The sequence below is a fragment of the Corvus hawaiiensis genome, chromosome 6, assembly GCF_020740725.1.
Source record: "Corvus hawaiiensis isolate bCorHaw1 chromosome 6, bCorHaw1.pri.cur, whole genome shotgun sequence".
Classification (NCBI taxonomy): Eukaryota; Metazoa; Chordata; class Aves; order Passeriformes; family Corvidae; genus Corvus; species Corvus hawaiiensis.
Window position 1 is genome coordinate 632,043 of NC_063218.1, and position 21,738 is coordinate 653,780.

The window sequence follows — 21,738 nt, forward strand, 5'->3', positions numbered from 1 at the left end:
TATTTGGGAAATACGGATCTTTTCTGAGGGGGCTTCTCACGGCAGCACCCCAGGGCGAGAATTACTGGGGGAACTTGGGAACCGCCAGAGAAAAGGCGCTTGTTACCAGAGGGCTCGGGGCTTGCTATGACCCAGTGTTAAGGTTCCTAGAAATGCCTCTGGCCAGATTAAGGTGCAAACGAGACCATATGGCAGTGACAATAGTAGGGGTTATTTGATGGTAAATATGAGAGAGAGGGAGAGAAAGGAAAGGAAAGGAAAGGGGGAAGGGGGAAGGGGGAAGGGGGAAGGGGAAGGGGGAAGGGGGAAGGGGGAAGGAAAGGAAAGGAAAGGAAAGGAAAGGAAAGGAAAGGAAAGGAAAGGAAAGGAAAGGAAAGGAAAGGAAAGGAAAGGAAAGGAAAGGAAAGGAAAGGAAAGGAAAGGAAAGGAAAGGAAAGGAAAGGAAAGGAAAGGAAAGGAAAGGAAAGGAAAGGAAAGGAAAGGAAAGGAAAGGAAAGGAAAGGAAAGGAAAGGAAAGGAAAGGAAAGAAAGGAAAGGAAAGGAAAGGAAGAAAGGAAAGGAATAGGTGGGAGAGACAGAAAGAGTGACAGGGACAGAATAAGGAAAATATCAGCACTCCGTGGATCCTGAGATGTCCTGTTGATCCTCTCCAGCTGGTCTCTCGCTAGTGAAGATCCCCCCAGAAGGCACAGAGTCCCATGGGTGAATATGCTCAGGCTAGGTAGGCATGTCTGGCCATGTCCCCCTGGGGTGGGGTCAGTCTCTCACAGCAGACTCTGGGTCTGTTGCATCAGTGCAGCCCCTGTGGGGCCAAGCCTCTCATGGGAATGCCCCATGGATGTGCCCTGTGGGGCTGGGGATGCCACAGCTGGGCCGGTTTGTGTAACGGAGGGTGGGTGTTCATTGCCTCTCACCAGAGGTTACGCCATGCACCCAAAACCTCCTTCTCCCCCCTCCACTGAGGGGAGTCTGTGTAAACCTGGCTTCTGGGAGCTGTGCTCTCCCCCCCCACCCCAAACTCAGCTGGAGGCTTTGGCCTATTGTGGGTGCACACCTTTCCCTCAGCCCGAGGTGCCTGAACAATGGGCTTCCTTTTCTCTAATCAGCAGTTCGACTTACAGTCCAAAGTTCTTCAAGGAGGTTTCTGTGGCTGCAGCTTCTCTAAAACTTTATACCAGTGTTCGAGGCATGAACCATTTCAGTCTCTGACAGGGCTCAGCAGGCACTGCAGGGCAGTCCCAGCCTCTCCTGACCGGAGCCACTGGCGGGGTCGGGGAGAGGGGCACCGAGCCCAGGGTGTCCCCAGGGTGTCCGTCCTCATCCCGGGGAGGGTCACTGTGCCCAGCAGAGATGCAGCCACTGGGGTGGGCACCCAGAGCCAGGGGATGCGCGGCTGCTGTCCCATCTCCCACCCTTCACTTCCCACAGGAATGCAGACAGGGAAGTGGGAGCATCTGGATGAATCATTTCACAGCCAGAAAGCATTTAAAGGGATTCCAGGAGAGCTGGAGAGGGACTGGGGACAAGGCATGGAGGGACAGCACACAGGGAATGGCTTCCCAGTGCCAGAGGGCAGGGCTGGATGGGAGATTGGGAATTGGGAATTGCTGGCTGGGAGGGTGGGGAGGGGCTGGGCTGGAATTGCCAGAGCAGCTGGGGCTGCCCCTGGATCCCTGGCAGTGCCCAAGGCCAGGCTGGACATTGGGGCTGGGAGCAGCCTGGGACAGTGGGAGGTGTCCCTGCCATGGCAGGGGTGGGGCTGGGTGGGATTTAAGGTCCCTTCCCACCCAAACCATTCTGGGATTCCTGCTCCTGTACAGAGAAGGATGTTACTGTAGGGTTTTCTTTGTTCTTATGTTTTCCTTGGGGAATATTCTTCTTAAAATATTTCCAGTTGCAGGGTAATTTTCCATTGGAAATGGGAAATTATTGGGAGCTTTACACACACAATGAGGTTTCCATTTCAGCTTATCAAAAAGAGCAAAAGCAATCACACTGCAAAAAAAATAAATCCCAAAGTAAAGAGTAAGAAGTGGTTGTGACTAAGATGGAGTGCATTATGCTGAGGTAGGGTGTGGGAGAGGATTTTAGAAAAATCAGTCATTCCTTTTCCTGGCTTTTGTTTGTGACTGCTGAAGAAAGAGGGGCTGTTAGGGCAGCCTTTAGAATGGTTTATGAGGCAGAACGGCACGAGCAGAAGTGCTGGAGAGGCCGAGCTGGATCAACCTGTACCCTGCAGCCTGGCAGGGCTCCTGCCTTCCCTCACAGCTCCTCCTTGGGTCACACCAGCTCTCACACCCCCACGGAATCTCAGCTGCCCAGCGCATTCCCTTTATTGGGCAGGACTACGGGCACCTACAAGTGATGAGGGTGACTGAGACCTCCTCAGTGCAGACACGGAGCCTGCCGGAGCCCGGAGCTGGCTGAGCACATCCTCGCGTTCCCTGCGCTCGGAGCTGCAGCAGCTGCGGGACACGATCCTGCCCTGGGCATCCTCCTGCCGGACACGGCCAGGACAGCGGGCACGGCTCGGGCAGGGGACGGGACGGGAGCTGCGACTGCCGAGGGGAGGGACAGGGGCTGCGCAGGGGGGTGACAGCTCCGGAGGTGTGGGACCAGCGCCCAGGGGCTGCACAGGGGGGTGACAGCTCCAGAGGTGTGGGACCAGCTCAGCCCCAGCTCCAGAGGTGTGGGACCAGCGCCCAGGGGCTGCACAGGGGGGTGACAGCTCCAAAAGGGTGGGACCAGCGCCCAGGGTCTGCACTGGGGGGTGACAGCTCCAGAGGTGTGGGACCAGCTCAGCCCCAGCTCCGGAGGTGTGGGACCAGCTCAGTCCCAGCTCCGGAGGTGTGGGACCAGCCCCCCACAGACGGCACAGGGGAGTCCCAGCTGTGCAGCTTCCCGAGCCAGCCAGCCTTTTCCCATCGTTTTTCCCCCTCTCCCTTCCCTCGTGCTCCTGCCCTACCTTATGTTTGTTTGTTTGCACACAACGCCCAGCACAGGGCTGCAAAGGCCTCGTTAGCTGCTGCTGCAGCAGGAGCTGCCCGCGCTGGGCTGTCCAGGAAGGATGGTGTCACAGAGGGAAGGAACATCAGACAGCCTGCAGTGGGAGATCCACCCCCACACGCAGCTCTGGCAGGACTGGGAAGGTTGGAACTAGAACTGAACTGGAGCTGGAGCTGAGTGCTGAGTGCTGTGAGGAGCCCTGGCCTTGGCTCTGGCCGGGAGAGCCCAGGGCGTGGGGCTGGGCACTGCCCACGCTCCTGCAGCCCCGGCTGGTTCCTGCACCACAGGGTGCCCAGAGCAGCTGGGGCTGCCCCTGGATCCCTGGCAGTGCCCAAGGCCAGGCTGGACACTGGGGCTGGGAGCAGCCTGGGACAGTGGGAGGTGTCCCTGCCATGGCAGGGGTGGAATTGGGATGGGATTTAAGGACCCTTCCCCCAAAGCATGTGGTGACTGTGATGGGCACTGGGAATATTCCTGTGGCATTCCCAGTATCTGATGCTTTGAGGTCTCACCCTGGCACAGGAGCCTGTCAGGAGGATGAGGCTGGGGTGATGTGTGACATTTCCTCTCCCTTCAGCAGCCCTGAACTGGGAGAACAGCTGTGATTTTCAGGGCCAGCTCTCAGAACTGCTCCCTTTAGCACTGACCTGACCACGGCTGCAGCACCAGGAGTGGGACTGGGGCTGAAGAGAGGCTGTGGGAGACAGGGACACAGGAGAGAAGAGCAGGGCACTGTGAGCGAGCCTCCCAGAGTGCCCAGTGGAACAAAGCCCAGCTCACACACCTGTCACACGGAACTACCAGAGCACTCAGGGACTGTGGCATCCTGTGGGGGAAATTGAGATAATCCCCGTTTTTCAAATGCAGAACAAGAAGCACTTGCAGAGATCTGAAACCTCACAGAAGCCCCAGGAAGAGACCTGGGGCAAAAGCCAGGCTGTGACATGGCACTGCAGGAATCCCTTTCTAACCCCATCTGCCCTAATGTGAGCAGACAGACGTGAGGACCTCGCAGAGGAGGGAGCTGGCAGCCTTGCAGGAGAGGCTCCGTACAGCCCAGAGGCTGGAGCTGGTGGGGCACAAAGCCATCTTGGAAATAAGATGCAGTTTCCTTGGGATCAGAGTGATAAAAAGCAGAACTCTGTTCCCCGGAGTAATGGATCTGCCACAGCTTGGCAGCTGGAAAATGGGCTGGGACATCCCTAACCCAGCACGGGCAGGAGCTCCATGGGGGGCCACATCAGTTATTCCAAATTATCAGGAAAGGCTCTTCCCCCAGAGGGTGCTGGGCACTGCCCAGGCTCCCCAGGGAATGGGCACGGCCCCGAGGCTGCCAGAGCTCCAGGAGCGTTTGGACAGCGCTGCCAGGGGTGCCCAGGGTGGGGTTGTTGGGGGGTCTGGGCAGAGACAGGGGCTGGGCTCCATGACCTGTTGAGCCCCAGTGTATCCACAGAACCACAGAACATTCAAATCAGGAGATTGTGATTCTCTGAGATCTCACAGAGAGGAGCCAGCCTGCCCTGCCCCCTGTGCATCCACACGTGGACAGAGCCCCTGCCCAGCCCCATTCCCTCACTGCCCGGCCCTACAGCCCTTCACAACCCCTGTCCCCTGGGCCATCAGCAGCTGGGACACCAGGCACCCCCAGCAGCACAGGGCTGTGCCCTGCTCCACCTGCACGGGCTCGGTTTTCCAGCCAAACCCCCCACGGCATCTGGGCAAAAGGAGTTTGGGTTATTTTTACCAGTAAACCCCACATGGCACTGAAGCACCTCTGAGAGACTCCTGGGCAGTGCACGAGGGCTCTGTGGGGCCTGTGTGTTCCTGTGGCCTGGAAATGACCCAAAGGTTTTGAAGTTTCTTCCTGGTGAAGAAAACCCCACGTCTGACCGAAATAGTGCTGCTGCTAAAGGACTTTTCTGTGGGTGTAGAGCCACCCCCTCAAACTGCCCCGGGGCAGGATGTCCCAGTCTCAGCTCCTGCTCAGAGCAGGATCCACACTGGATTTACCTGGGCTGCTCAAGGTGTAACTTGCCCAGTTGGGTTTCAGAGCAAACTCTGCCCAGATGGTTCCCAAACCCCTCCAAGAATGGGATTTTTTGGCTGCTGGCACAAGCCCTTTCTAGGAAGAGCCTCCTCGTGTGCCAACAGCTCTGCAGCCCCTGTGTCCGAGAGCGAATTCCAGAAGAGGTGAATTCCAGAGCAAAGCCCTGGTAATAATCCGTGTGCTCTGGAACTGCAGCCAGACTGGGCAAAAATGGGGCAGGTTCAGCACGGAAGCAGTAAGTGTGTCCCCAACATTTTCAGAATGCTCGAGATTTTAACGCCCCAAGCCAAATTCATTTCTTGAATGAAAAAGATACAATTCATTTTCCTTGACCTTATTCAGGGGATTTTAGATAGCTTTTTTCCCCGCCTGATTGAACAGCCTCATTTTTGTTTTACTTTGCATTCCTTTGCCTCTTTTTTTTCTTTATTTCTCTTTCAGTACCATGAAAGTCTAAAGGAAGAACCGAGACAGGGAGGAAAAATATTAAATATTAGGTAGCAGTGAAATTAGATCTCTCTATTAAATTAAACAAAACTAATCACTTCTATATCTAACCTAAACTACCCATGCAAAGTTCTCATTTTCTCTGGAAATCTTTTTCCATGAATAATAACACTGCACAGCCTCCGTGGCTCTTGATGCTTGAAGAAACAGAAAAATCAGGCATTATTGATTCTCAGGACAAATAAATCCTCTCTTGGGGTTGCAATCGAGTTTGCACAGATGATTTGTTGTTTTTAGGGATGTGTCCCCCAGCCCTCCTTGTTGCAGGGTTGGCTGTGAGTCAGTGCTGGGGTGGGGGAAGCCCAGGGCTCTGGGGAGCTCCCCCGGGCTGGGCTGGGCTGGGCTGGGCTGGGCTGCCAGGGCAAGGCTGGGCAGAATTTTAATGGAAGGCTCCGTGCTCTCATCTGCCAGGGACAGCACAGCCACTGGGGAGGGATTGGCACCAGCCTGTGTCCTCTGTGGGATGTGGAATCAAAGAGTCATTAGGGCTGGAAAAGGCCTCCAAGAGCAGACTCAGAGTCCCAGGATGGGTCAGGCTGGAAGGCACCTCAGAGGGTCACTGGTGCCACTCTCTGCTCCAGCAGGGCCATCCCAGAGCCCAGGGCACAGGAGCGTGACCAGAGGGCTCTGGAATATCCCAGGGAGGAGGCTCCAGCCCCTCTCTGGGCTCTGTTCCAGCCCGGGCCCTGCCCAGGGCAGCAGTTCTGCCTCCTGTGCAGGGCAATTGCCGGCCTCAGGCCCTGCCCGTGGCTCTGGTGCCGCTGCCAGGCCCCGGAGCAGAGCCCGGGCCCTGCCCTGAGCCCTCCCTGCAGCCAGGGACACCCAGGGCTGAGGGCCCCTCTCAGCTGGGGCTCCTCTCGAGGCTGAGCAGCCCCGGCTCCCTCAGCCTGTGCTGGGCACGGGGATGCTCCAGCCCTTCCTCATCATCAGAGCCTCCACTGGCCCCACTCCAGGAGCTCCCTATCCCCCCTGTGCTGAGGAGCCAACGCTGGACACGGCACTGCTGATCCCAGAGCTGGACATGGCAGTGCTGATCCCAGAGCTGGACACGGCACTGCTGATCCCAGAGCTGGACATGGCAGTGCTGATCCCAGAGCTGGACACGGCTCTGCTGATCCCAGAGCTGGACACGGCACTGCTGATCCCAGAGCTGGACACGGCAGTGCTGATCCCAGAGCTGGACACGGCACTGCTGATCCCAGAGCTGGACACGGCAGTGCTGATCCCAGAGCTGGACATGGCAGTGCTGATCCCAGAGCTGGACACGGCACTGCTGATCCCAGAGCTGGACACGGCTCTGCTGATCCCAGAGCTGAACACGGCACTGCTGATCCCAGAGCTGGACCCGGCTCTGCTGATCCCAGAGCTGGACACGGCACTGCTGATCCCAGAGCTGGACCCGGCTCTGCTGATCCCAGAGCTGGACCCAGCACTTCTGATCCCAGAGCTGGACACGGCAGTGCTGATCCCAGAGCTGGACACGGCACTGCTGATCCCAGAGCTGGACCCAGCACTTCTGATCCCAGAGCTGGACCCAGCACTTCTGATCCCAGAGCTGGACATGGCAGTGCTGATCCCAGAGCTGGACACGGCACTGCTGATCCCAGAGCTGGACATGGCAGTGCTGATCCCAGAGCTGGACACGGCACTGCTGATCCCAGAGCTGGACATGGCAGTGCTGATCCCAGAGCTGGACACGGCACTTCTGATCCCAGAGCTGGACCCAGCACTTCTGATCCCAGAGCTGGACATGGCAGTGCTGATCCCAGAGCTGGACACGGCACTGCTGATCCCAGAGCTGGACACGGCTCTGCTGATCCCAGAGCTGAACACGGCACTGCTGATCCCAGAGCTGGACCCGGCTCTGCTGATCCCAGAGCTGGACACGGCACTGCTGATCCCAGAGCTGGACCCGGCTCTGCTGATCCCAGAGCTGGACCCAGCACTTCTGATCCCAGAGCTGGACACGGCAGTGCTGATCCCAGAGCTGGACACGGCACTGCTGATCCCAGAGCTGGACCCAGCACTTCTGATCCCAGAGCTGGACCCAGCACTTCTGATCCCAGAGCTGGACATGGCAGTGCTGATCCCAGAGCTGGACACGGCACTGCTGATCCCAGAGCTGGACATGGCAGTGCTGATCCCAGAGCTGGACACGGCACTGCTGATCCCAGAGCTGGACATGGCAGTGCTGATCCCAGAGCTGGACACGGCACTGCTGATCCCAGAGCTGGACCCGGCACTTCTGATCCCAGAGCTGGACACGGCAGTGCTGATCCCAGAGCTGGACACGGCACTGCTGATCCCAGAGCTGGACATGGCAGTGCTGATCCCAGAGCTGGACACGGCTCTGCTGATCCCAGAGCTGGACACGGCACTGCTGATCCCAGAGCTGGACCCAGCACTGCTGATCCCAGAGCTGGACATGGCAGTGCTGATCCCAGAGCTGGACCCAGCACTGCTGATCCCAGAGCTGGACACGGCACTGCTGATCCCAGAGCTGGACACGGCACTGCTGATCCCAGAGCTGGACACGGCTCTGCTGATCCCAGAGCTGGACACGGCACTGCTGATCCCAGAGCTGGACACGGCAGTGCTGATCCCAGAGCTGGACACGGCTCTGCTGATCCCAGAGCTGGACACGGCAGTGCTGATCCCAGAGCTGGACACGGCACTGCTGATCCCAGAGCTGGACCCAGCACTGCTGATCCCAGAGCTGGACACAGCACTGCTGATCCCAGAGCTGGACACGGCTCTGCTGATCCCAGAGCTGGACATGGCAGTGCTGATCCCAGAGCTGGACACGGCTCTGCTGATCCCAGAGCTGGACCCAGCACTGCTGATCCCAGAGCTGGACACGGCTCTGCTGATCCCAGAGCTGGACACGGCAGTGCTGATCCCAGAGCTGGACACGGCTCTGCTGATCCCAGAGCTGGACATGGCAGTGCTGATCCCAGAGCTGGACCCAGCACTGCTGATCCCAGAGCTGGACACGGCTCTGCTGATCCCAGAGCTGGACACGGCTCTGCTGATCCCAGAGCTGGACACGGCAGTGCTGATCCCAGAGCTGGACACGGCTCTGCTGATCCCAGAGCTGGACATGGCACTGCTGATCCCAGAGCTGGACACGGCAGTGCTGATCCCAGAGCTGGACACAGCACTGCTGATCCCAGAGCTGGACACGGCTCTGCTGATCCCAGAGCTGGACATGGCACTGCTGATCCCAGAGCTGGACATGGCAGTGCTGATCCCAGAGCTGGACACAGCTCTCCAGGTGAAACAGGCCTGATGCCAGAGCCCCGGGATCGCACAGTCCCACCCTGGATGGGGTGGGAAGGGACCTGCAGCTGTCCCCTTGTCCTTCCCCTGCCCCGGTGAGGCTGCAGCCACACGAGGCCCTGTCGGTGCCTGGCCCCTGGCTGGCTCTGCCTGGGAGGATGGAGCAGCATTTCCCAGCCGTGGGAGCCATGGAAACCTGGGCTCAGCTCCAGGGGATGCTCCTGAGGGGCCCACAGCGTTCCCAGCTCCTGGCCTTGGGCACTCTTTCCAGCTGCCTTGCCCTGTTTGGGATATCCGTGCTCCATGCAGCAGGAAAATGCATTTATTCTTAGAAGGCAGTTCCTACAAATGAAACAACTAATGGAAACTAATGGCAATGGAGCCTAATAGAATTTTCTTAATTTTATTATAAACTGCTTATTGAAGATTGCTTGATTTCCATTCCAAACCCATTTGCGCTGTAACTCGACCCTCCTCGCACTGTTACTCATCTGCAGAGGAGGCTTTATCTACATGTGAGATGGAGAACTCTCCCTGCAGACTGAGGTTAAACGTGCTCACTAAGTTTATAAAATAAATTAGCTCTGCCTTGTCTGTGTTCTACAGATATTGAGCTGATATTTTTAATTGCTGTCACGCAAACAAGTTTTCTTTACAAATTAAAATTATGAGTAGGTTGTTATTTCCAGGGCGGTTTTCAATACTCAGATAACATTAAAATAAATCAGTTTGATATGATCTTTTTTCCAGATTACACTTGAATATGTCTTCCTTATCAACACAATATAAGTCTCTAGTGGCCATTTGGACCTTTGCATTGAACACAGAAAGTTTGTTCATAGTCTGGACTTTCTGGTGAAGAAAAATAATACATGGATTAAAATTACCTAAAGAACATCTTAACCTAATTACACTCCAGTCTGCAAGAGAGAAACTTGAGGCTTCAGGAGGTTTCAGAGGAAGGGTGCAACCAGAAGTAAAGAAAGTGTGTCAAAACATGCAAAGGAAACCATGAAAAAATCCAGGCATTAACAAATCCAATAGCCCTGCCTTGCCAGCTCCAGGCTGACACACAGCAGGGTCAGATCACCCCCTAAGTTATACAGGACAGGAGAAAAGATGTGGACAGTAGGAGATAAAGTAAAGAAATCCAGAAGGAAGTACAGAAACTTTACTGGCCTTTAAGATGTGGTGTGTTATTTTTAACGTGTTTTTAGAATCTGATTTTGATAAGCTGTTAGAGTGTTCTGAGAACTTATAGGTGAGCTTTAAAACATTTGGCACTGTTCGCTTTCACCGCTCCCACCAGGGGATTTTGAGAAGTGACAGAGGAACATTTGAGGCTCAGTCGTGGAATCACAGAAACACCAAGTTGTGAAATCCCCTCCAAGGCCATTGAGCCCAAACGCTTCCCACACCGGGACAGAGACAGCAAAGCTGCTTTGGGCTGCACAGAGTCACAGAGTCCTTGGGCTGGGAAGGGACCTCTGGAGACCATCCCAAGGCAGGGTCACCTGGAGCAGGCGACGCAGGAACACGCCCGGATGGGTTGGATTGTCCCCAGAGAGGGAACTCCACCCCTCCCTGGGCAGCTGTCCCAAGGCTCTGCTGCCCTCAGGGCAGAGAAGTTCTTCCTCGTGCTGAGGTGGAACTCGTTGTGTTTTAGCTTATGGCCACAAAGTCCTTTGAGTGTCTGGACTTGTCTGTTTTAACTCCAGAATAACTGGAATTGTTGCATTTCCTGCCGTGCTGGAGTGGAGCCCCAGTGCCCACAGCTGTTCCGTGTGTCTCTAAAGGGGACTCCTGTTTTCTGTCCCTGCAGCACAGCTCATCTTCCTGAAGCCCAGGTAACGTGGGAAAAAAGGGTGACTTGTGTTTCATGAAAATGGTTTGAATTGGGTAACACTGTCGCTGATGTGAAGGCCATAAAAACCATCGGGTCAAACAGCAGCTCCGGGTGTTCTCCACATTCTGAGAATGCCATTTATTTGTGAAAGGTCTGAGGATTCCAAACCTTTCCTTCACCCAAAGGCGAAACAAAGAGCGAGAGACTCATGAAACTGGCTGGAAGTGCTGTTTCCATGAACCCTTTCTCAGCAGAACACAGTTGTTCATCCAGCAGAGGTGTTTATCCCGATCCCAGCGCTTCCTTCTCTGTGCAACAGACACAGTGTGGGAGTGAGGACGATGGGAACCACAAGTGTAACCAGAATAAATTTGCATAACAGGAACCATTTACAGCAAATGCAGCACCAGGCTTGGAAGCAGCAAAGCGAGGTGCACATTAAATGTGGCCCCCTGTGTCTGTCGGACATTCCCAGGCTGGTTTATCCCACTTTGGTCGGACACACGTCAGCCCAGCAGTGCTAACAGGGCTGGCAAGTCCAGTACCTTATTGGTCCCACTGACATTTTATCTTCCTCCAGCAACAGCAGGGGCTGATGTTTGTGTGTGCAGCAATATTTGTGTGTGCAGAGATCCAAACAGATCCGACTTTAAAGCCTGGGGCTCCTGAATCTTTTGTTTGCAACCATTTTCCCAAAAAGCCTCAGGGATATTTATAAATATTCCATAGTCTTTGGGCAGCTCTAGTGCAGGGACCTGGCCATGAGCAGAGGCTTTGTGCAAAGTTATCACACATTTCTTTATTCTTACTGGAAACCAAGGGATGGTTTTTAGTCTCTAACTGCAATTACACCATAAGATGTCTTTGTTCCATGTCCTGCCCTCCCAGTTTGCCAAAGGTATTCCTGTGTGAGCGCTCTGCCCTGGGCACTGTGACTGACTGCTCCCAGCAGTTATGGGTGACTGGGTGAACTGGGCAGCCAGGAGAGGGGAGAGCCTCACACCTGCTGCAGAGTGAGCCTGAAGGAACACAGTGAGGGCTGCCCAAAGCAAGGTTTCCCTGGGGGAGGTTAGAGAGGAGGATGGAGCACCCAGCCCCTTCCTAGAAAACCCAGAGCAGGGGAATGGGAGCCCAAGCCCCCCTGAGCCCTGGGACATCACTTGGGCACGAGCTCAGCTGGGGCTGGAGTGGTCCAGGAAGTATCTTCTCCTGGCCGTCATTTCAGTCTTACACTCTGGGCTTCTTCAAAATAAGCAATCAAAACCCCACTGTTCTCGTCAGGTTAGAACTGAGTATTCTACAAGACCAGAAGATTTTTCATTCTCCCCTCCAACCCCAAGTGGAATCTCAGGGAAATAAAAATTCATTAAACTCTGCATTCTTTACACCGTGCTTCCTGAGAGCAAATCACTCTGGCAGAGCCTCTGAGCTGCCCCACAGGGAATGGCTGGGCAGAAAGGACAAACACAGAACCCCAGAACCCCAGAATCCAGGAATCCCAGAATCCCAGAGGTTGGAAAAGTCCTCTGAGATCACAGAGTCCCAGCTGTGCCCGATGCCCACCTTGTCCCCAGCCCAGAGCTCTGAGTGCCACGTCCAGGCCTTCCTTGGACACCTCCAGGGACAGGCACTCCAAACCTCCCTGAGGCTGGATTTTTCCTGCAGTAATGAGCTGGAAGTGTTTCCAGTGCTGCACTTTGCAAAGGCCAGGTGGGAGGGGCAGAGAGGGCAGGAGCAGGCTCCAGGTGCCCGGGTGAGAGGTGGGGGCAGCAGGTCAGTCCCCAGGCCGGAGCTGGGGCTGCTGCACTGGTCCCACTCTAAATCCTGAGAGGAAAGCTGGCAGTGACAGCTCTGCCGTGCAGCAACACGGACAGCCCTGGTGATGGGGATTCCTCCTGAGCAGCCTGTCGGAGCTCTGTAAAACCAGATGAGATAACAGCTCCTGGCTGGTTCTGTCTGCCAGAAACCTGTGACCCAGTTAGAAATTACCCAAACCACATCTACCCACGGGCAGAGGAACAGGGACTGCGCTCACCCTCCCCCTGCAGGGTGACACTGGGCAGCAGAGGGGGGGCTCAGTGTTCTCCGAGGTCTTTTCCAACCTTAACAATTCCATGGTTCTGTGGTTATGTGCAGAAGTGCTGTGCAGCCACCTGGATTCCAGCCTGGCAAAAGGGATCGTGCAGCACAGTGTAAGGAATTCCACCTGCCCTGGGAAGGAGCACGGCTCCAGGTGAGACAGCAGCTCCCAGGTGGTGATCCCTGTGCCAGGGTGGCTGCAGCTGGCAGGGAGGCTCTGGGGTGTCCAGAGCAGGGCTTGTTTGTCACCGATTTCTGTGTTTCCCTGCAAAGCGTGCTTGCAGGCACAGCCCTTTACCCCAGCCCGTCATTTCTGGGTTCGATGGAAGAAGAGCTCCCACAGGCCGGCGTGAAACAAACCAGGGCATCTCACTGCTCAGGGCTGAGCTGCTTCACCTGTGCAGCACTGTAGATACAAAAATGCTGCTAGCGAGGACTTTCTTGCTATTTTCTAAGTCAGTGAGAGACTTTTCTCTCTCACAGAAGAGGTAGCAGGGAATGTAAACAACCAAGCCACCTGCAACCTTGGAAAGTCTTGTTTATGGTATAGTAGAAAATATTTTGACAATGGATCTTTTAGGATTTTAGCCAATCACCCCAAGGGGTGGCTGATCCTTTGTCCAATTAGACTATAAAGAAAAAAGTCTATAAAAGAGTTTGTAAAATAATTAAATCAATCAATCTTGCTGCACAATTCCTGCCTGCTGGAGCTTCTCTCCTCCTCCTCCCTGTGGCTGTGGGACACGGTGATATACCGTAGGAACCAGGCCTGCGGTAATGCGGCACCTCCGTCCTGCAGGCAGGGCAAGGCACGACACAGATGGATGTGAGCAGTGCCACAGGGCAGAGCCAGCAGTGAAGCCGCATGACTGATACCTCTTCGGGGAAAACCGGCATCAATTCTCGTCTGCCAGGGAGCAGGCGGAGAGCCGGACAATTCATTTGGTTGATGTATTTGCTGTGGTGTTGTGCTCTGTCGTCTGTGCCGCAGAGCCCCGAGGTGTCACAGAGACCTGGGGTGCCCTGAGCTGCTCACGGTGCTGGGGACAGAACTCTGACACCCCGGGCTGGTGGGAGGGGTCCCTGCCCGGGAAAGGGGATGGAATGAGATAGGCTGGAGAGCCCCTTCCAACCCAAACCGCTCTGGGGTTCTGAGCAGCCGCTCCCGGGACATGCTTACACCTTTGATTTATCCCTTGTCCATCAACTCCGGGCAGCTCCTGCCCCTCTCAGGCAGTAAGGGAGACCTTCCAGGGTGATTTCACCCTCTGGGCTGAGCCTCATGCTCGCAGTGGCTCCCTGGCTTAGGGAGCTCCCCAGTCTGGAAGGGCCGAGTCCCTGCAGGAAAGAGGAGCCTCCCAGGAAATCCGAGGAGCAGCAAGTGTCCCCAGGCATGAATCCTGCTGCATTCCCACAGCCGGATCCTTCCGGAGATATCCATTCCGGATGTGGCCACCCCACGCTCCTGCCACCTCTCCAAGGCCAGCTGATCCTTCCCGATAAGCTGGAGGGCAAATATCGCCCCCAGCTCATCACCGGATCCGGTTCCAGCAGTGCCAGGCAAAGGGAACTGCAGGAGTGACGGAATGATGGCACGGGACCCCGGAGCAGCACGGGGATGTCACTCTCCGTGTCACTGCTCGGGACCTGCTGGCTCATAAATAAAGCTCAGCACGCAGGTCCTGAGGGTCAGTAAAGCAAATCCAACTGCGCTTCCAGGTGGGAAGGAGGAAGAGCTGTGGCTGGGAAAATAAAGGAAAAGAAAGGAAGACAAAAGAGCCCTAAGAACCAGAAGTGGGAATGAAAACCTGCTGGTGTCAACTGCTGCCTCTCCAGCCTTGCTCTTCTGGAGCTGCTTCCAGTCGGGAGATTCCCCGCAGGAAGCTCTGCAGGGCCAGCGCTGAGTGCGGCTGGGCAAACAGGATTTACATGGGCTGAAACTGGAGGGGGAAAGGTCCAGCAGTGCTGGGAGAGCAGCGCAGCTCCTCCAACTCCTGCTCAGTACCAGCTGTCTGCGTCCCACTTTGCTGGGCAGGAAATGATGCTTGTCCGGGTGGGAGGGGTCAGCGTGGGACAGCTGGGCTGACAGCTACTCCCAGCCACAGCAGCTCCGCGCTGAAATTAAGAAATTATGTGGAGAATTAAGAAATTAATGCTGATTTTTCAGGATGCACATCAGTGCTTTCATTAGAAGCCCTTTGTGCCTCGAGTCACACGGCTCCAAGCCCAGAGCTGGTGCAGGAGGGGGTCTCACACTCCATGGGAATGGCTCCTTGAGAGCCAACACCTGCCCGTGCACAGCCCCTGCTTTTTTACTCCGCTGGGCATTATCCAAATAATTTCTTGGATGTTGAATAAATGAATGCACAATGCAATCAGGGCAACTTTCCTCTTGGTGGGAAGTGGAGGGGCAGCTCCGATCTCTGCTCCCTGGGACAGGGACAGCACCCAGGGAGCAACTGGAGCTGGGCCAGGGCAGGCTCAGGCTGGATCTCAGGGAAAGGTTCTTCCCCCAGAGGGTGCTGGGCACTGCCCAGGCTCCCCAGGGAATGGGCACGGCCCCGAGGCTGCCAGAGCTCCAGGAGCGTTTGGACAGCGCTGCCAGGGATGCCCAGGCTGGGGTTGTTGGGGGGTCTGGGCAGGGCCAGGGGCTGGGCTGGGTGATCCCGGTGGGTCCCTTCCCACCCAGGACATTCCAGGATTCCATGACCCCTGTTTGAGGGAATCCCAGCCATGAGCAGCTGCTGTGCTCCGGACAGAAGCTCTGAGGGCAGCAGGTTTTTGCTGCAGTGCTGGGGCAGCCCCTCCTGGGCTGCTCTCCCAGCACACCAAGGCAAGGAGGCTGCAGTGAAACCTCGCTCCTGCCGGGGCCAACAGCCCTCAGTGCCAGCCCAGAGCCCAGAGCTGCCTTCGGGTGGTGGCCAGGCTGCTCCTGCGAGAGGGAGCTGCTCTGAATAAGGAAACACCACGCCAGCCTTCCCAACAAGATTTATTCTCTTGATGATAAGCCAAATTAGTTTTGCTATTCTCTTCTTAATCTGATTGACAGGGCCAATCTGTCATCTTTTATCCTGACACCTCAACTGCACACAAATTAAACCAACAGGCAGGGAGTGTATAACACTTTGTCTCGCCCAGCTCTGCAGGGCCGGGGGCTCCAGGGGCTGGGATGCTCCTGGTGGACGCTGCCGTGCCTGGATCCTGTCAGGCTGCAGATGACAGAACCCCCTGGAACGGCTCCTGAGCCTCCCGGGCGGAATTCCTCGCCTTAGGCTTTTGTGTGGCTGCATCCTGACAAGCTGCCTTCAAATAATTTGATAATTGAAGGTTGTAATTCATGAATCTTAATGTTTACTTGATTTAATTGAGCATTAGTGTTAATTAAAACAAGTCAGTGGCTTCAATCCCAGTTCAAGAGCTTGGCATGAAGGAGAAAGTGATTCCTCCTGTGCTCAGATAAATCTCTGTTATGATAAACCATGGGAATGAGATGAATGAATAATGTTTTATTTTCCTCACCCTCACTTTTCTGTGAGCATGAAACAGGAATGTTATCAAACAGATCAGGAATATGCTGGGCTTTCCTTCGCTGAAAAATACTGCAATAAAATAGGAAACATGTTCTCCATCCTTCCTGCTGCCTCTGGAGAAAAGAGAAAGTTATTCCTCTTCCAAAAAACATTCTGTTTTTAAAGCATTGAGGATAAATTCTGTAACCTCTGGACTGATCCAACTCTAAGTGAATCCGTATTTCCATTTCTACTGATATGAAAGAAAGAAAAGCAGCCAGAGGGTCGTCATCCAAGCAGAAATTCCCTCTGAAATTACAGATTTGCCCAAGAAAGGCAGGACTGTCTTCCAAAGGTCCAAAACTCTGATGTTCCTTAATCATTTTTAGGTTTTGCAGCAGACTTCCCTCAGCAAGGGGCTCATGCTCAGGAAAAGGAACTGCATTTCTAACTGAGAAAAGTGACTTTTCACTGAGGGATGGAGGGATCCATGGGCAGCCCCAGCTGCTCTGGCAATTCCAGCCCAGCCCCTCCCCCCCCTCCCAGCCAGCAATTCCCAATTCCCAATCTCCCATCCAGCCCTGCCCTCTGGCACTGAGAAGCCATTCCCTGGCTCCTGTCCCTCCAGGCCTTGTCCCCAGTCCCTCTGCAGCTCTCCTGGGGCCCTGGCACAGCTTCCCTGGTACTCCTGTCTAATGAAACATCTTCATCAGCCACACTCGGGGCTGGGTGAGGAGCAGGAATCCCATCTGTTCCCATTAAACACAGGGAAGTGAAGAGTGTTTTAAAGGAGAGCATGAAACTTGCACAAAGGAATTCATTTTAAGGTGAGCTATCCATAAAAATTACCCCGAGCTGCTGCCAGTGGGATGCACTCACAGAACTGCTGACACAACTGCAGTTAATTAAACTCCACCTAGATTTATATTTTTTGCTTATTAACTAAACCTATTGATTTAAGCTCGCCACAAATGCACCTTCTGTAAATAATTCTGTTCCTAATTAAATAATTCCTGTATTATGTCAGGGTATAAAGAATAAATTACTTGTAACTACTTCTGTTTCAGCCCTTAATCAATATCTGAGCCGAGCTGTTTTATATCTCATGTAGATTTTTCACGGAAGTGCTCAGCTCTCAGAGAGGCTCTGTCCTGTGCTGCCATTGTCTAGGCTGTAAAATGACACTTCTTTTCTGTTGCTGTGACTTTAGAGCTCCGAAGTGCTTTGCCTGGCACATGCAGGAACCAGAGTCACTGGGGGGACCCTCTTCACCAAGGTCTGGTGCCAATGAGCCACAACCAAGCCAAGCCAGCTGCCAGACCCCAGACAGAGACTGTAAGGTCAGTAAATGAAGCTCAGAATTAACTCCAGACCAGGCAGGTCCCGCTGTCGTCCTGGTCAGGAGATGAGGCGTTTCTGGAGCCTTGGCAAAGGAAGCTCCTGCTCCTCACAGCAGCGTTTTGGGCTGGTCAGACCCCTCCTCATCCTGACCTGCCAGGGACTGCACCCCCCTGGCCACACCCAGCATGGGATTTGGATGTGGAGCAACCAGGAATCACAGAATTATCTGGGTTGGAAAGCCCCTCCGAGCCCACCGAGTCCAACCCTTCCCCAGCCCTGCCCAGGCCACACTGCCCCTGTCCCCAGGTGCCACATCCACAGGGCTTTAAATCCCCCCAGGGATGGGCACTCCAGCCTCCCTGGGCAGCCCATTCCAGTGCTTTGCAACCCCTTCCATGAAGAAATTTTCCCAACATCCAACCCGAACCTCCCCTGGCACAGCTTGAGGCCGTTTCCTCTTGTCCTGTCCCTGTTCCCTGAGCCCCTTTCCCAGCTCCCTCAGCCGCTCCTGGGGCTCCAGCCCCTTCCCAGCTCTGTTCCCTTCCCCAGCCCTGCCCCAGCCCCTCCATGTGCTGTTCCCAGGGACCCCAGCCCTGTCCCCAGCACTGGCAGTGCCCCAACAGGGCCAGCACGGGGGACGGGCACTGCCACTGCCCTGGCCCTGCTGCCACCCCAGCGCCGGGACAGGCCATGGTCCCCGCCGAAGTTTAAAATTAAATATTCTTCAAATAAATCTGAATGAGGGATAAATCTGAACAATAAATGTATCCAAAGAAAAAGGAATAAGCACAAGGATGTTTCGCCAGGAGAAGAAAAAACAAGCAGACAAGATTAATCAAGGAATAGTGGACTATTTGCTTTAATTATTTGCCCAAAGCTCTGTGGGGGCTGTGCACAAAATCCCCATCATTATCTGCTCCAGTGGAGATGCAATCACAGCAGAGCTCAGTAAATCACCTCCTTCTCCCAACCTGGGCTGGGCCTCTCCCACACCTGGGGGTCAGGAGAATTCGGATTCATTTCTGGGTCCCGCTCCCTTGGAAAAGTGTCTCTGGTGATCCCTGAATCTGCAGCCACCCCTTGGTGTGTCCAGGAGGAGCCCTAAGCAGCCAAGGGTTTCCTCAGTGCCACCCTGGGCACCTTGCAGCCATTGAAGTGGAGTTTGGGAAGTGTGGCCACTGCAGTTAATGTGAGAATGATCTCATTTTAATTCCCTGTTTTTAAACCTTCAGAACAATGCTGTTAAACCAGACTGTACCTCATTAGTCAAGGTTTCAAACTGGGAGTCATTATTTTAAAAGTCTGTTTGCTATTTTACTGTCACAGGAAAGCAAAATGAAAGGGGGGGAAAGGTACCTTTTCCACTGGTATTGTGTGCAAATGAGTTGAGAAGGTTCTGGATCAAAAAATGAGCTCTGCTTATAAAAAACCCCAAATGAGCTTATTTTTTAATCTGTTAGTGCCATCTTCCCATTGCCATCACAATCTCCACATTTAAAAAGACAGTGTGAGAATAATATCAGTGATGCAGAGCAGGCAATAATCACCCAAGACAGGTGGAACGGCTTAATTACACCAAAACCTTCAGTTTGGCATTGATCACAATCTTTTGCAAATTAGATTCAATTTGGTGAACAGTTTCAGCCAAAACCCTTCCGATTTTTTGATCTGAATTTCCATTATGCCTTTACTGTATCTCAACATGTCATCTCATTTTGGAAATAGCAGTACACATCTTCAAAGATAAAACAGCCTAAAAGGGCCCTAGCAAAAGCAAACAAAAGCATTTAGAAGCATTTTAGAAGCAAATGACACTTTTCCTTTGAGTGCAGCTGTACCCACTTTTTGCAAGGTGAAGATGAAATATTGAGTGTGGGATAAATCATGGAACAAATAGAGGAGCCAAAACTGAAAAATATATTTATTCAGACTGGGAGGGTTTTGCGTTCAAAACCAGAAAAACAAGAAGTGATCTGTTGCTCGTGTTTGCCCAGGACTGTCTGCCACTGGGTTGGTGCTTGGATGGATCACGCTTCTCTTTCCGTTCATTCCAGGTTATTCCCAGGGCCACTAGCTTATTCCCAGGGCCACCACCATCCCTGTCCCCTCAGCCCCTCCTGAGCAGCGAGTTCTGGTGCTGCCAGGGCGAGGGAAGCGATTCCCAGGCTGCCTGAGCTGCCTGGAGCAGGAGCCTTCAGCAGCTCCCGCTCCTCTGCCAGCGGTGCCCTTCCTGCTGTGAGAAGTGACAAAGCCTTTATCCCATTCTCCCACCAAGCTGGGATTAACTGCTGAGCACATCTTTGGGAAATGGCCTTCGAAATCCTCCTAGAGCCCCGGCAGCTCGCACAATGCTGAGGGTTTAGGGCCACGCTCTCAGACCAGAGCGGTTATTCGGGTCCTTCCCCACACATGTGGCCGAGCTCTCTCGCATCCAAGGCAGAAGAGCAAATCCTGGGTGCAGGGAGCTGTGGGAGAGCTCCTTCCCAGCCTGTGGCAGTGCCCTGTTGGAGCCAGGGAATGCAGAGTGGTGGGCACAGTCCTCTCCTTCTGCACGGCCCCTCTGGAGCAGCTGGGACTGTCCCCGAGCTGTCCTGAGGGCGTGCCCAGGGCACCCTGGGCAGAGGACACAGCAGGACCTGGAGCTGCTGGAGAGATCCAGAGGAATCCATGGAGCTGCTCCAGGGCTGGAGCCCCTCTGGAGCCAGGCTGGGAGAGCTGGGAATGTTCACCTGGAGAAGGGAAGGATCCAGGGAGAGCTCAGAGCCCCTTGCAGAGCCTAAAGGGGCTCCAGGAGAGCTGGAGAGGGACTGGGGACAAGGATGGAGGGACAGGAGCCAGGGAATGGCTTCCCAGTGCCAGAGGGCAGGGCTGGATGGGAGATTGGGAATTGGGAATTGCTGTCTGGGAGGGCGGGGAGGGGCTGGGCTGGAATTGCCAGAGCAGCTGGGGCTGCCCCTGGATCCCTGGCAGTGCCCAAGGCCAGGCTGGACATTGGGGCTGGGAGCAGCCTGGGACAGTGGGAGGTGTCCCTGCTCTGGGGAAAAAGTGAAGAGTGTTCAGATGAGAACCAGAAAACACTGAGAACACAACAAAAGCAAGAATTAAATGAGTTTTGGAAAAAACAGCCTGAAAAAAAGAACAATATGGGATGCAGAATCCCCCACCCCCGTTCAGCTGGAATATTTTAACCCAGAGGAAGTCAAGAGCTGACTCTCTCATGGTGTGCGTGGATTGATCCATGTTTCTCTTTAAAAAAAAGGGGGTTTAATGTATCAGACAAGGAAATTGTGAGCTCTGCTTGGTGGAATTTCAAACAAGAAATTCTGCACACTAGAAAGCAATCTCACAAGGAATCAACTTGGTAAGGGAAATGTAATTACATGTACAGGCACTGCTGTGCTTGAACTCCTGAAATTATGAGTAGCTGCTTCTCTAAAAATTATCCTCTCAGGAACTGATGAAAAGGGACAAAATCTGCATCTTGTCTTTCACAGTGACCCCGCTGAGAGACTGAGAGTATTGTGGCAATGGTCTGAACTCTTCATATCAAAATCAAACCAAATTTTCCCCTGGCACCCTCCAGAACAGAATTATTACCATGGAGACTTAACATAAAAATAGTAATACTGATCCTAATTAATAGGCATTAAGTCTTTCCATCACAAGACATTCAGAATCTGCCACAGTCACTGTTAAACCCAGCTGAAAATGATTAGGAATTGTTATTTTTGAAGGTGAAGCCTCTGTTCAGATGCAGTGACTGAGTCCCAGAGCAGTGACAGGCCTGAGCCAGCCACAGACAGAGACAGCAGCGAGTCTCAGCAGAGCTGCTGGCTTTGGGGACCTGTGCAGTGAAACCTGGCAGGTTTCTCTGCACACACCCATGCTCAGCCCATTCACCAGCCCCGGGGCACCCAGTGCTCTGCCAGGCAGCAGCTCTGCACACAGTCCTGGCTGCTCCGGGGTCCAACTGCAGCTGCAGGGTGGGGACCGGGGGGACAGAGCCTGGGGGCCTGGGGGGCTCCTTTCCCCTCCTGGGGTTTATCTGGGACATGGTTTCAACTTAGTCTGTCAGAGAATCATGGAATCCTGGAATGGTTTGGGTGGGAAGGGACCTCAAAGCC

General features: G+C 54.3%; 1 long non-coding RNA gene across 1 annotated transcript in view; it reads right to left on the reverse strand.

The window, feature by feature from the left end:
- Positions 1 to 668: 668 nt before the first annotated feature.
- LOC125326874 overlaps positions 669 to 21,738 on the reverse strand; it is a 231,631-nt gene continuing 210,561 nt past the window's right edge. The window contains exon 3 of the long non-coding RNA XR_007204050.1: positions 669 to 731. This is a non-coding gene — a long non-coding RNA (uncharacterized LOC125326874). The remainder of the gene's footprint in view (positions 732 to 21,738) is intronic.